Genomic DNA, 14533 nt, shown 5'->3' with positions numbered 1-14533 from the left:
ATCTATATCTAAGATTTAAACGTGACGATTTCCGTTGAGTTTCGTAATATACATATTGTTTTTTTGTAGCTTAATATGAGTAAACATGTGTTTTACTTAAAAAAAAAATACAATTATCTTCTATTTATATAAATGCTCTTAACGACTCAGTGTTGAAATGCATAAGCACTGAATAGTGCATTTTAATAGTTTTGATACTTAGGTACGAATCTAATTTACAATGCACTCGTGCACTTATAAATACTCTTTCAGTAACCGTCATTATATTTTCATTCCTCCATCGATAAAGCCTTTAGCATTGTGCCAAAAGTTTATATTTGGGTCAGTGGAATGTGGGTTAAAAAACCGTATGTCGTATAAAAACGGCAATATGGAAAATATCAGATCGAATTTTCGTCTGATTTCGACGGTTTTACTTCTTGATGTTATTTAAATGAGAGTCGGAATATTGACGGATTAACTGTTGATTCGTTGTAAATTTAATATGTATTTGTTTTGCGAGTGTCAAGATTAATATTTTTAAATATAAGATCTAATTAGGCGTCGATCTTTCCAAGCATGTTGTTTAGGTACGTGTTGATTTGGTTTTATTATCACGTATATTGTACAATGTACAGCATCAATACAAAATGTAAGCTGAGTCACACGGTCAAGTTCGCGCTTTCGTCATAGAAATGTGGGTGGTATTTTAGATAAGCTATTTGATGGTCTGCGAGATTCAGTTCGGATGACGAATATCTGTTGAATACGATATTATTTTATAGTAAGATTAAAAAAAGTAGCAGTATCTAATAATAACTAGTGTATCTAATGAATGTAGAGAAACCGCAAAGGTGTATTAACGTCTATGAAATGCTGTCAACAACTAAAAAAAACATAACAATTACGGTATATCTCAATAAAATATTCGTGACCGCAAAACGCAACCGAGTTACATAAACTATACTATGGTCGCAATAATACAGTCACTTGCGCAAGCGCAATTATAAATGTCTTGTGCTGAAAAATACACATATTGAGGAAAGAGCGGATTGTATTAGGCAAGGATTTGTTAACAATGTTTTATGTTTAGGAATAAATGTCATTGTAAACTATTTAAGATACGACGCTATTAATGAACGCGGCAGTTATGACATATTAAATATAGTAATTGATGCAAGTGAATTAAAAGTGACCCTGTTTAAATTAAAAGTTTTTATTGCATCATCAAGATAACATTATTAAAATATGTAAGTCACAGTCTGTTCAATGTCACTCGCTGGGCTTCTTCGCCTAAAAGGTTTGAGGCTCATCCCGCTACGCTTCTCCGTGAAGCGTTTGGAACTTATTATAAAGTATGATTTAATTTATGAGAATGTTGATGGTTTTATATAATATATTTTTATATCAAAAACAACGTAACGTTGAATATTTTACGTTTATAATGGAATTGGTATTGGTATTTCTTAACAAATTCCTTCTAATATGAGCTTCATCAGAGTTCTAAAGAATTCCTAGGATATCATGTTCAGGGTAGTCTTTGCAATAATACACTGAATAAAGGAATTAAAGTCTATGATAATTGAGAGATTTTTTCATATGAAGTATAAGTTTTATCCTAACAACAAATCTAATCACAATGGCTTCAGCTGACTTTCTCTGAAAGCATGGGTCGTGGTGCAGTTTCCATAGGAAAGCGATGTTGTCATTCGTGACAAGTGGACTGTGACAAATAAGGTTTCGCTATCATTTGCTTTTGATTTCCTTTCATCTTTTATGTTATGTTTCATAAACATGGATTGTTTTACCTTTAAAGCTATAATAAAATAAATAGCACACCTTGGGAAAGAAACGATCGACTCCTGGCTATTTCTATTCGTATTCAATATATGTACTTAATTAGATTGATAAAAAAAAATACCCGCTGAGTTTCTTTCGCCGGTTCTTCTCAGGTCAGGGTGTTTCCTTTTCCGAACCGGTGGTAGTGTTTAATTTGACTATCAATAAGTAAGTGTAAAGCTTCTATATTGAATAAAGCTGAATTAAAATAAATGTACGTATGACTTTTTTGCTTACGATTTCGTTGCTTTTGGTTTTAGATTAATAAACGTTTCTTATGATTTATTTCTTAGATGTTTTTTTTGCGTTCCCTCAGATTAAAAATGTAATCGATTACGTTGGATTCTTAAATATGCTTGGGTATTGGGATTTTCGGTCTCCAAGCCGATGATAATAATTATTATATATCGAGATTAATCTTCTGAAGGAACATCTAAAAAATTTGACAATATGCGTACCATCTTATAATAATTATTAATAACATGTTCTATATTATACATAATATTGTATGATGTTCAACTGATCAGAGATAATAAATTATCTGTGAATAGAGTCAGCTGATAAAGCTTTTAGTTACTTTATGTTTTGTCTTTATCAACTGTCGCTTAAATGCTCAAGAATAAGAGAGATGGAATTATTTTTTATAAAAATTAAGTGTCAAATCAACTAATATATCAATATTCATATAAACTTCGTCGTTGCTATGTAAACCGTTTACCGTTATGTAGTAAGATGGAGTTAATTTGAGATCGCCAAAAGTTCTATCTTTTACATATTTCTATTGTACTAAATCCCTCTCGGGTTCTCGTCTGCGGTAAAACAGTTTTAACATATGGCAACCAGCCAACTCGCATGCAAGTATAGTGAACGCTACACCAATGTCATCGGTCTTCCGGTGTTATAAATATTCATATATGTCTATGTAGTTACGGTTTCGATGGCGAGCATTAGTAGGTCTAGGTGTTTTCTTATTGTTACAAACGTATAAATGCGTTGACATTTGATTTGTAGTCACGTTATCGTCATTATGTTCTAGTTTATTGTGAATTGAATCGGTCGGTACGTTTTACTATTCATGCTAGTCTTGGAACAGATCAATTTGTCTGAGAATTTACTTGCTACGATCCGCAATCGATGTAATTATAGCTCTTGTGATTGTTTTAAGTTCGTAAAGTGATTACTTCATAATCACACAATCGACAGTTATGTTGAAAGTCTCATGGCATATAGTTTTAGAATATGTACCAAACATAGTAACAGATTTGAACGTTATCTATACAAAATCACTAGCAAAATAGATAAAATAACGAAAAGTATTTAGTTCAAGAAATATTTTAACTATATCATCAGTGATAAGATACATAGAAAGGACGACTTGGACAATAGACGGGTTAGTCACCTCCGAACACGTCCTTAGCTTCCGCGGTGACGTCACCTCGCCGGCGCCCGCGCACCGTTTGATAGTCTAGCGGAATGTCATTTGGTCCTTAGAATTTGAAAATTACACAGGTGCGGACTCACTTAGTGGTTTCGTCCACATTGCTCAATATGTAATTCGTTTCACTGTTTCACTTATTACTGGCAAAGATAAATAACACTATTAACAATGGATAGGTGTGTAACTAGAATGTGCGTGTACGCATTTTATGGTTCTATGCGTCCAATTAATAGTTGCGTTGTTATATTATTTCATATTGTTTTAAATTTATTTCAATAATTTTTGCGAAGTTCGAAACATATATCTTATGCGAAAAATATAATTCAACGGTTTAACTATCAAAAGTAGAATTACACTATAGTTATTATTATATATTATTTAGTATATTTCATTAATTTGAACTCAAGGGTGAATGATCCTTTCATTCATCACGTTATTGGGTGTCGTGTGCCGTAATAGCAAACGTTTTATCAGCCGATGCGATCGCAAGCGCATGTTTTGCATTCGACTGTGAAATTGGATATAGTAACGTGTCTGTATTGTTCTCTCTGCGTTTCGCGTTCGGACGCATTGAGAATTATAGTACGATATAAAATATGTTTAAAGTTAAATTTTGTCATAATAAATTTATTAATTTTATTTTTGCCGTCATTATGCATTGATTAGAAAATGGGACCAAATACATTACCCCTAGAGAACCTCTTGGTAAATTTTAGCCTATCGGATTTGTAAATTATTTTTTATAAAATGTTCTTTGAATGATTTATTCTGATAATAGTACGTACATGTTAGTAAATAATTTACTTAAATTTTTCATTTTCGCTCGGACTAAACATTGATGGGTTGTTCCCAGCTTCTTGAGTTTATTAATTTACTAGACTAACTGGCAACATAACTCATAAAAGTTATCTTAAAAGTTTTGTTTTTGAAACGTTTCAAGTAATATTACCAAGACGCTTCTTTAAAAGTCGTTAATATGTTTTTGTTCCTTCCAGATAGTACTCGTTAAAAGTATTGTTTCCGTATACTAAATACGGCTCTAAAATTGTATTGGCTTTTTTTTTCTTTTACAATATATTTGTGATTTTATGTTTAAGTTAGATTTCATTCCACTCGACCAATTTCCTAATGCAACCGCGCCCCCAACGATCATAAGCGTAAATTGTTTATACCTCGACGCGAACCTATGTGTTGTAACTTTATTCCGCCCGGCGTTTCGAAATAGTTCCGCTATTGAATAATAGATGGCGCTCTAAGCGAAGCCAAGTACTAGACTGTACACTGTTATTGATTCAGTTTTATCTAATGTACAAATGTAATATTTATTGTTCAGTGATACGAATGTTTACCAGTTTCCTTGACTATCTTGTAAGTTGACATAACGCTGTTTTCTATGTTGTTATATCTCCATTTATTACACAATGACTTTCTTTTAGCCTTAAAAATTATATTAATAGGTATATTTGTGTTGATTTTTCGTATCTATAATACTAAAGATAGCTATGTTTTAGCACGGATAATAAATAAAAGTCATTTTAAATATTCATAAAATGCTCGTTTTGAGCGTTGGCACACTTCGAACAAGAAGTGGCGTGGATAGTACTGTTTTTCTGTATTTATCTTTATATAGCGAATTAATCGCAAGTAATAAATATATGGTAACAATAATTTTTGGCCAAATTTTAAATTTCTTATTTATCGAGTCCATTTCAACATCAAATTACATAAAGGCGCGAAATATCTGCTTGCATCAATTACTAAACGCAACTGTCAACGCAGGCGGCCATTTTGTCCCTTACCGCCAATTGGATGATTGCGCGGGAGTAGAGTCGACGATTGTGTCAAGGTGACATGACAATGCTGGGCCTCTTATTGTTTTGCTGTATGATATTGTAAATGATGATAATAATAAAAAAAAAATCAATACAAAAATTTCTGTTAACACTGAATGTGTCTTAATTGTGTAGAATAAATGTGAAAGTAAAGTTAGGATACATCATTAAAAAGTTCAATAAAATTTTAATAAAAAATACCAAGACATTTGAATTGTTTGGTATATGAATATAAAACTCCTCAACTAAAAAGTATGCACAGGAAAGATTCTTGGATAAATGAAATAGAGAGCTTAAGAAGCTGTGTCACAATTGATAAATATGATATTTAATACAAAAATTAACACAAATCTTAGTAACATGCTATCGTAATATTGTTCTAAAATAGTTCCTGTGATCAGGATCGATCCTAGCTTTTCGAGTTCATTGAACTGACATTTTAATTGAATGAGACGGGAATATGCAGTAGTTTCCTATTCATAATTCGAGTAGAGCAATTCTGATTTCATATTGGTCTTTTGATGTCGATTATAAGTTATTCTACAAATAAATAATTAAGGTAGTTTCGACGAACGTTTCTGTCTTGTAATCTTCAAATATTTTAGGACGTTGATTACATATTTCGATTATCGTATTAATTTTTATTTGAAATTGATGACACAGACAAATGTGTTTGTTGTTAATGTTTTCAAGAAACTTTATCTTACAATTTTACCGAAGAGACAAAGTACAGACGAAGACCCAAACGTAGTTTTTATAAAAGGAAACACGAATTGAGTTCATCATCTATAATTATTCACATTTCAAGTATCAAGATCGCTCAGGCGAGTATCAAGACGGATGCTGTTAACGTAGTGTCAGTACCTGTAATGATCTTTCAATTCTGATCCCCTTGTCTATTCTTAGATTGCACTCCTGTCTTAACCTTGAAGCTAAATTGATGCGGAGTAACATAAACTATGATCACATTATGTAATAAAATAATTATACTTATGTTAATTACAAATCAGTAAATGTATATATTTTTTTATTGCAAAATAATGTTTACGCGTCCGTTTCGTAAGATAAAATGTACTAAAATAAATTATTTGTATTTCGAAATCTTATACAAGGTATGTATGTGATATAGATTTTCTAGGTCCTCTGAAAATTATAAAATCAAATTGCAATAGCTTCAGTAGTACGTCATTGATCTGTGGCTTGATAGTAATGAAAATGGTAAGCTGAAATTCAAAGAGCGAGGTATGGGCAATGGGAATAGCTGTGTCAAGCCAACGTATCGTATTTGTCGTCTAGATAAATATATTTACGTTAGGATGTCTAGAAATTTACAAGCTTTCGTCGTATATTATATTAAATGTAAAGAAAGAACTAGCTAGCTAGCTATTTTTAATAAAATACCAAGTACTGCATTTTTAGAACAGTGTTATAGAACTAGAATAAATTGTTGTGCCATTTTCTTTTCATTACACTAGCTCACTTATCAGAACTGAATTAACTTTGAGTTTGGCTGCCTTGTTCATTTCGATTCAGGTTCTGTTAATATTTACATAGGTTTTATTTATTTATTTATTTATTTATTATTATGTTTTGCTAGCGGATGTTACATAAATTACACACCAATGAAATCATGTACAAAATAAGATACATTATGTACACCCATTCAAAAGCAAAAACTGCATGCATAGCGTTCTTGCTCCGATTACAATTATATAATTAAATATTAAAGTGCTTGATTAACATTAAGTAACAATATTTCGACATTGAAAGGAGAAAAAAAAAAAAGAAAAGTGAAGAACAGAAATAACAAAAACCACATTACAAAGCACTATAAGTTTACATATTTACATTTATATGCTATTGTAACATTCTTTCTGTAATAACTTTACGGAAAGTCTTAGGTGAGTCCGTACTGATATCGAGCAAATCACTAAGCCCATTGTATAGTTTACACAAACGTGGTAGTATTGAGTTTTGAGCAAAAACAGTTCTGCAGAGAGGTGGTACTAACAGCGTAATAGGTTTTCGAGGATATCTGTAAGGCACCCTGAAATTTAATTTAGAGAGTAAGCTTGAGCAATCAATTTTATTATATAGGTTTGTGATTATGTTAGACTTAAATTAGTTCTACTGTGTCTTTAATAGAAGTAGCTGTCATTTATAGATCCATACAATCGCTAACGCAATGCTATAATCGATAATATGTAGAAAATTTATTCTTTATGCAATCCACTAGATTCTTGTTTTCTTATAATCAGATTTTGATTTACAATTTGTTTGATAAATCGCCTGGAAGGTTCTTCTTGGACATTCCAACGACGTTCAAGTAAAGAAATTGCCTTTAGATAAAAATTCAGATTCATTTTATCAAACAAGAAAATAAGATGTTTAAATGAAATATAGATTTCATCGAAGATACATTTTAAAAGGGAATTCATATAAACTCAGACTTCATTCTTGTCACGTTTTGATGTTTTATTCAAATCGGTCGTTTATAGTTGCCAGACAAATTCTTATTTGAAACGTTGCTTGTGGCCAGAATCTCAATACGTGAAAAGAGTTGCAAACTGTCTGGTGCACTTTTGTCTCAAAGTTAACTAATGGGACAGTCATTAGATATTTTCATCAGAATGAAAATATCTAATGACTTTATGAAGCAAAAATTGGCGAGGATGTCCATACTACATCTTGTCTTATAATTTTAAAATTAAATAAAATTTTATGTTGAAAATTAATGGGAATCATAGCATCCTACATCTGATGCTTGTCAGACCATTAATCGTATGACACTGTCCCGTTTTATATGTGTTTTGTTGATGTACACTGTTTTAGCTGTTTCTTATTAATTTGGAGACTTTTCTGCAACAAACTACGTCAAAAAGAGGATTTACAAATCGAATTTAGGTAAATACACATCAGAATCTTAATTACGACAAATTGAGTTATTAATACGTTCATCTTATTATGTGAATGTAATATTTTCCCCTTTTTTGCTTGTTTTAGTTGGTAAATATCTGTAAACAAGTTTGTCAAGGCCAATCGCCGGACAGTCCCAATTATTCACTAGCGCAACTGTGGTCGATTGAGGATGTACGATCGGACGCTACTCTTGAACGGTGATATCGAGATGGTTATAATGGAAAATGTTAGTTATATCACTAGTTACACGGAAGAACCTTTGAAACGTGAACCCGTCACGAATTTCGACTATAAATTTAAATCTGCGTTTAGCAGATTGCTTCCTGCTAAAGTCCTCCTAATTACGTCATTTATTGTACTAAATAGATTTGAATCCGACCGTAAATTATCGATACGAACACTCGGGTACCGTAAAAATAGAAACCATGTCATAAAACGTCAATCTGTTGATAGCCACAATATATGCGATGATATGTTTCTTGTGCTTGTTGAACACAGCCCTACAAAGTGTTGCTGTTTGGCGTTCCAGTAACATCCGTACTGAGTAATAATTGACCTACAAATAACTTTACGACCTTTAAAATTATATCAAATTTATAATTAAAAATAATTAACTAACCCTTACTTCTCTAAAATCCTCTTAAACCAGCTCTTTCTAATTATATAATGTTATTCAATTACCTTCACAGTTTTGATCGCTTTGAAATAAGGATTATTAAATTTAATATGTAAAGGACATCATAATTACGAGAAAATCCCAATTAGACACTGGATTAGCATCGATCCTCTCGCTGTGAAGACGGGCTGCGTGTGTTTTCGTTAAAGATAACACACTGTACGGAACCTGACTTATAATATTATGTCAGAATGATTTTGTTTTTGTTTATCGAAACAAAGAGAACCACGATAATGAAACACATTTGGAGTGAAGGTTGATCTATCATTGAATTAATAATGTCTTACGGCTATTTTTTGTGGCAGTATAACTGTGACTTATATTTAAATTATTTATGTTTTGTGTTTTTAATATTTAGTGTTTATTGCTTTTATTTAGTATATTTTAAAAGCAGTTTTTTATTGAGTTGTTTTTGAAAAATGACTGATCTTTAATGTACTCTCTTAAGAACATTTTATGTTTACAGTTAATTTGCTGTTAGTTTAAATTTCAAAGTGATATATTTTATATCTTCTACAGAAAATTCAACAACTTTTCTTTAAACATGGGTCGAAATCCAATCAAAATCAAATCTATATCAATATAAGAACATCGTCAATTAAAAAAAAAGTAATTAAAAAGTCGTTCTTGTAGATTTTCGTTTTTTAATATAAGCACTCACTTTGTTATTTATATAAGATGCTGTACAGTGCCCATAGTGTACACATTTGTACAGTTCTTATTGTAATTTTGTGGTATGTATCGTTAGACTAAATAAAATAACAAGGTTTAATTGCTTCCATACGTGACTTCTGTCTTCAATAATGCAACATAATCACCCAAATCGAAACGTTGGTTACGTAACGGTATTTCTTTTTTTATCGTAATGACTAAATTGATATTGACCGGTTAGTCAAACAGCGCAAAGGATGCAGACGTTTACCCGCGGCGCGAATCCGACTGCCAATTAGCGAACCCTCGCCAATAGTTCGGTTCGACGCCCGTTGGAATTGGTACGCGGATTTTTTATTAGTTGATTGCTGATTCAGTGGATTGTTTGGGGATGTGAGTAATGCGACTACTTGATTGTGACTACTGGGACTGTTTCCTATGTCGTTTTAAGGTATGTCACGGAGTTTTTATGCTTTTATTTTAATTATAAGCTATCGACATTTGCTTAGTCAGTGTGACTGTGCTACTGGTCTTGCTGACGCTCAGGGCGGACGGCGATCACATCATGAAGCCAAAAAAAAAATATAGAAAAACTACGAACGTCGAAGTCTCTAAGTTTTTATTAATGAATGAATATCGTAATTCTTATTTTATATTCAAAGAAGTTTCCAACTTTACTGATATTGAACATTCTGATAATAACGTATTTTATTTCATCCAAAAATGCAATATGTATAAATAACAGTTAATATAAAATTAATTTAAGTTTTTATTTTTTTTATTTATCAATTACTACAATACGGAAACCATCGTTAATCGTACTGTCAGCTTAAGTTTCTCCTTTTCTTTATAACATATATTTTTTTTTTTAATAAATGAATACATTTTTACTCAGATTGGTACTTAAATGATGTATTAAGTGTGTAATTAATTTATTAATTTAACACTCGTGTCACAACAAATAATCGTACCGTCTTCAATGGATGCATTTAATATAATTAAAATATGAAAATATCCGACTTGACAGCTGAGTGATTGATTCTATAGATTTAATCGTTTAAATTATATTTGCGTGTGTGTACTTTAGTAATTAGAGCTGTTTTTAATGTTTTTTTTTTTAGTTTATATTTACCTACTAAGCTACATAAGGTTAAATAAACAGAGTCTTCTATACCGATATAATAAATGAGAAATTAACTCTATTACGAAACCACAGAATAATTTTTTTTTCCCTTAAATCCTAACAATAACACGCGGACGAAGTCGCCGGCATAAACTTGTATTATATATAATAACATCAACAGTATATTAAAGACATGCTTATTAATAACTGTTCTTTTTCGTTTAAATAGATTTATTTGAAAGGCAAAGTATACCAGAAATTTAAAAAACTGTCGCCTATATTTCTATAAATATAGAAAAGGTAAAGGTTTTTTTTGTTATTAAAAGGTTATTATAAAATTAGTAAGTTCACAGATGATTAATTAGTAAATACACATTTTCTCTCAGCTCTTGGAATTGTTTAACATAAATTGACATTGTCAATCAATAAGTGTGTGTAAAATTGCACACTGTGTTAAGAAATTTGTAATTGACTTTGTTATAAATTAGTTATTCTTATAAAATAAGGATTCGTAAAATTATATTTAATAATTGCAAATTAAACGTACTGAATATCGTCAGATGATTTATATACTTAACTGCTTTATCGATTAAAAATAAATAAGGAAAGAATTACTTGAAACAATTTACATATTAATTGATAAATTGATATCGTATAATTAAAATATGCACAAAACACGAAGCTAACGCATACCTGCTACGGATGAAAATAGCCAGTTCTAAACGTCAGTTAAAATATCGATGTATACTGTTGGCGCTCGAGTGCATTGTGTCTGACAGCGCTTATATATAACTTCAGTTAATGTTATCATTTTACTTTGTTTTAATTTCGAGAACTGTTTTCATCATTGGTATCTTTCATGACCCATGATTGCCTTGTGTTTACTCTGTGACATGACTGTGAAGGTATATAAGTGCTCTAACTGGATAATGTATTTGATGACAAACTAAAATAAACATGCCTTGCCAGATATTCGTTAAAATGGAGACGTTTACTCATTAGATTTAATTTAATTTATTAATTCTGAAGGTCGTTAATGCAAAACAATGTGTGTATAAAACGATGTATTTAAGGGTTACCATTGGATTTGGACTATTTGTTATTGTTGTTCTTAGATAGTTAATCTGTTTTGTTATTACAAGTATTCCGTGTAATTTAACCAGATTATCATGCTAAAGATAAGGCCCTGTTACCGACGACTTAAGGCTAGCAATAAGATTTGGGTGAAACGCTCTGGAACTAAATAGTTTTTTATATTTTTTGTTTGTTGTTATATTTGTATCTCCAACTAAATGTAGTCGGTGCGTTTGGTGTATCAATTTGTTTTTGTGTGTGCATATTTTATTTGCAGCACTACAATTTAAATTTGAAGGTTTGTTATTTGTCTTCTCGGTATTCAAGATTCCTTGGTCTTGGTATTCGACAGTATACTTTCAGTTTAAACGTAGTAGCTTAAAATATTTACAATTCTAAAAATTCAACGTTGGTAAGAGAAAAATTCAACTCCACCGCTAGATAATACATGTCCGACTGCTGAGTAAGTCAGCCAACATAATTTATGAGAGTATTTTTTTCCATTTTTTGCCCCTTTTATGCCAGACGGAAAAAGAAAAGTTGAAATGGTGCTGTTTATTGCTCAAAGGGATGTTTTGTACATTTTTTTTAAACTGGCTTCAGGTTGGTTCTCGTTTTTCCTGAAAAATGAAGAAACAATTAATTAATTATTTACTTTTCAATATTTACAGCACGTTATGTGAAATGTATTTAGTGAAACTTGTATCTTGAATAGAAATAATGTAATTTTATTTCAATGTGATTTTATGTTTTAAAATTAAAAAAATAATAACGCGAATACGGAACGAGATCGATGAATGGGTTTTCCTTGATAAGTTTTATGATTTAGTAAGAATTTACTACTCGTACAAGTGTAAATACAGACAGTTCGACCAATCACTTAGACGCTTTCGTAACGTTTCGTCTGATTTATAGATGTGATATATTTTATTTGTCATGTGAAGAGAACACACACCTTGGTATACTTCAATGTGTGTAATGTTATTATGTTGAAGTAGAAACATACTCAAAGTGATCGTTTCATAAATTATTATTCTATTTATATTTGTTAAGGTAAGGTAGATTTAGAATATTTGGATTTTATACTTATAAAAATACCTGATTTTACCATACACTGATATTATATATAAATAAATATATACACATATATTGTTTCATGTGAACTTTATTTTAAAGTTTTAAAGTAGGTATTACATAATCGCAGTATCGGAATAATTAAGCGAAAACGGAACTTAAGTGTTCTGCTGTATTATTGATAATAGAAAAATACGATAGATATATAATCAAAGTAATATGGATTGATGTACGATTTAAATTAGCATAACAAAAATTTAAAGATGATTTCTCTGCATCTCTAGAGATGAATATGAATGCATTAATTGATATGCAATCGGTAGATTATGGAACACAAAGGCGTCACTGAATACATCGGAATATTCCGACGGAATTACAGAAAATATTTTTTGTTGCTAACTTCATTAAAATACTGCATAGTCTATCTACTGTGAGATCTAATTTGTGTTTTAAAGTGTATTATGAAGACGAAAAAATTGAAAATATTAATTAAAAAAATATATATGTGAAAATAGAAACTTTTAAATATTTATAAACATACACTTGATACGTGTTTCAGTGCGATTACACGATGGCTGATGAATGAAATCCAACGATTTAATCTCATGTTTGTTTACATTGCACACGTTGGCTCGTTTGAGATCAATTGGATTACGTGGAATGCAGTCTGATTAGCTACCGGATTGTTTATTTTGACTATTTATGTATAATGGGATAGAGGAGTGTTTCAACATCTGCATCTACAGCGAAGAATCTGGTCTTTATTTTTATTTTACAATGTTTGAAGTTCTGTCTATATATAGCGAGTTTGAGATCGGGTAGCGGACGAAGACTATTAGATTTGATAATACTGGTAGCCCGAGGTAATTGCAGCAGGGCTATGTGAAATTATCCCTAAACGAATTATCCACATCTCGAAGTCAGCCGAAAATCTAATCAGGATAAGGTATTTCGTAGCACGCGTACAAGAATCAAAACATTATGGGCGTGGCAACGTTGATGTTGAATTCGGTACGTCGCGTTGGTACGTTGCGGTGCGCCGGCAGCGGCACGGCAGTCTAGTATTGAGGCCTCGACGTACTGCACGTTCGCAGCGATTCTGGCAAAATTTAAATATCGAACACGTGTTCGATGAAAGAATAGTTTGTGCAGTGCTGTGTTTGTTGCATACAGCCAAACCGTTTTGGCTCGATTGAAGTGTTGTGCTCTCCGACGGTCTTCTCGAAGACTGTATGTGAGGGTGTGCTAGTGACATAAACATAGCGTTCGATTTGTAAGTGTTTGTGTTTACGCGGTTTGTATTGCATTTATTTTGTTATTACGTGGTCGGACCGGTTATAGTATTAACATAATTATTGCATTCAACGAAAATGGTTATTCGAATTTTAATAGGTATTTTTTTAATTTAAAACATCACCAATGCTTTATATTTTTGCAATGTCTATGATATTGCATCGAAATATTTGTAATAAACGAGAAAAGTAAATTAATATTTTATTTAAAGTGTTAATTTCAAAGAGTTAGTGTTTCAATATGTCTTATTAAATATTTTCATAGTTAATTTTTACTGGATAAAGTTTTGTTAATTGTTAGAAACTTTCATTGATTTTTATAAAAAAAACTTCCTTATACAATAAACATTTGACAATTGAAAGATTATTTTTACTTTTAATAATCTGAACGCCTCCCTTGAACGGAAGGGCTTCTCCCAAACTTGATTAAAAATAAAAAGAGTCAAATACAGTTTCTTTTCGAGTTTGGAAACATCTTGTTTCTTTAAATAAATGCCTACGAAAAGTTTTGCTCGTCGAAACGAACTTAGGTCGGATAGAACGTTGTGTTTCATGTTTTCATTTTCATTTACGAATTCAAATTTGAAACGTAAATTGTACTTCGGTATTGTTATATGGTTTCTATTCCTTACGACG

General features: G+C 31.2%; 1 protein-coding gene across 2 annotated transcripts in view; it reads left to right on the top strand.

Annotated features, from left to right (window-relative positions):
• Window positions 1-14533, top strand: part of LOC125074004 (serine/threonine-protein kinase MARK2-like) — a 157564-nt gene that overhangs the window by 18448 nt on the left and 124583 nt on the right. Inside the window, exon 1 of one of the 2 annotated variants that reach the window (XM_047685166.1) lies at window positions 13678-13899. The exons of the other annotated variant lie outside the window; for it this stretch is intronic. The gene's annotated coding sequence lies outside the window, so the exon portion shown is untranslated. Of the gene's footprint in view, window positions 1-13677; window positions 13900-14533 lie in introns of those variants that run through there. 2 annotated transcript variants of the gene reach the window in all.

This window comes from Vanessa atalanta, chromosome 26, assembly GCF_905147765.1.
Source record: "Vanessa atalanta chromosome 26, ilVanAtal1.2, whole genome shotgun sequence".
In the NCBI taxonomy this organism is placed as follows: Eukaryota; Metazoa; Arthropoda; class Insecta; order Lepidoptera; family Nymphalidae; genus Vanessa; species Vanessa atalanta.
This window is presented reverse-complemented; position numbering and strand designations above follow the sequence as displayed.